The 1,617-nt window shown below is 36.2% G+C and overlaps 1 long non-coding RNA gene across 1 annotated transcript; it reads right to left on the reverse strand.

Moving 5' to 3' along the window:
- Nucleotides 1–243: 243 nt before the first annotated feature.
- On the reverse strand, nucleotides 244–1,092 carry LOC147845700 (uncharacterized). Its single transcript, XR_015481029.1, has 2 exons — nucleotides 855–1,092; nucleotides 244–672 (listed from the first exon to the last, which is right to left on the reverse strand). It is a non-coding gene; the product is annotated as an uncharacterized LOC147845700 (long non-coding RNA).
- Between the last annotated feature and the right edge of the window lie 525 nt (nucleotides 1,093–1,617).

A 1,617-nucleotide genomic window follows, 5' to 3' on the forward strand; every position in this document is an offset into this window, starting at 1 on the left:
AAATAAAAATAAAAATCTTAGAAAGCTACAACACTGTGTTACCCTTTGTATAAAACAAAGTAAAGAAGGCAATAAATTCGTGATAAAAAATACTCTGTACTCTGAAAATAAAGAAATAAATCAATAATAAATATACCAACTCTACTCAAATGCAGGCTATAATTCAATATTCACACTTTTAACTCAATAAATCATTAATGTGCTCAAATAAATCACCTCTCTGTTCAAAGAATCAATACACGGTTCAAATGAATCACCTCCCTGTTCAAAAGATCGTTACTCTGTTCAAATGAATCGTTCGCTACTCAAAAGATTCGGTTTGCTGTCCAAAAGATTTGTTTCGCTTTTAGATGATTCGTTCCACCGTTTGCCGTTCACAGTTCAATACCAAGGATTTCGTGAAAGAGAACTGTTGATTCTCTTAGCTCAGTTCCAGTAAAGGTTTTCCGTTGAGGATTTTAGGAAAAGTAAGAAGGAAAACCGGAAGGTCGCGATGAGTCCGAGTCTCGTTTCTCCAAACAATCAAAAGAACTCTCCTACCAGTCTGGTGGCACAAACACACATTCTAACAGGAGAGTCGGTTCCGTGGGTGGCTCGCCGTAAGTTTCTCCTCGAGTCCAACGTGAATTAGGGACTCATCACAGATGCTTCAACACACACAAAAAACCCAGCCTTGCAAAACACAAGGCAAATATCAATTAATAGAATGTCTTTAACAATAAATCTCATATGTACACTCTTGCACATTTACTCAACATATATACACACATTGATCATAACATTCCTCAAATACCACATTTTTGACACTACTTGAAATCATGTTAAACTGAAAACAAAAATAAACACAAATTCACCAAGGAAATCACTCAAAATCAAAGCGAAAACCCAGGAAAACTCCAGGTGGCACTCGTGTGCAGATTTCACTCTCATATACAAATGACGCTTTTTCTCTCAATCCTTAATCAAAAATATATTACATAAATCATTGCAGCATCTTATTAATGGTAAAATTGCACAGTTAATACGAGTTTAGAACATTAAAAGATATAAATCTAATAATTTTCTACTGATAATACAATAACAACTTACTTCTACTTACTTCAAATTGACTCCACAAATGGTGAATCAAATCCTCAAACTGACTCCACAAATGGTGAATCAAATTCTCAAACCGACTCTGCAAATGGTAAATCAAATCCTCAAACTGACTCCACAAACCGACTCCGCAAATGGTGAATCAAATCCTCAAACTGACTCCACAAATGGTGAACCAAATGCTCAAACCGACTCCGCAAATGGTGAATCAAATCCTCAAACTGACTCCACAAATGTTGAATCAAATCCTCAAACTGACACCGCAAATGGTGAATCAAATCCTCAAACTGACTCCACAAATGGTGAATCAAATCCTCAAACTGACTCCGCAAATGGTGAATCAAATCTTCAAACTGACTCCACAAATAGTGAATCAAATCCTCAAACTGACACCGCAAATGGTGAATCAAATCCTCAAACTGACTCCACAAATGGTGAATTGAATTCTCAAACCAACTCCTCAAATGGTGAATCAAATCCTCAAACTGACTCCACAAATGGTGAATCAAATTCTCAAACCGA

Source organism: Danio rerio, chromosome 3, assembly GCF_052040795.2.
Source record: "Danio rerio strain M-AB ecotype USA chromosome 3, GRCz13ab, whole genome shotgun sequence".
Taxonomy (NCBI): Eukaryota; Metazoa; Chordata; class Actinopteri; order Cypriniformes; family Danionidae; genus Danio; species Danio rerio.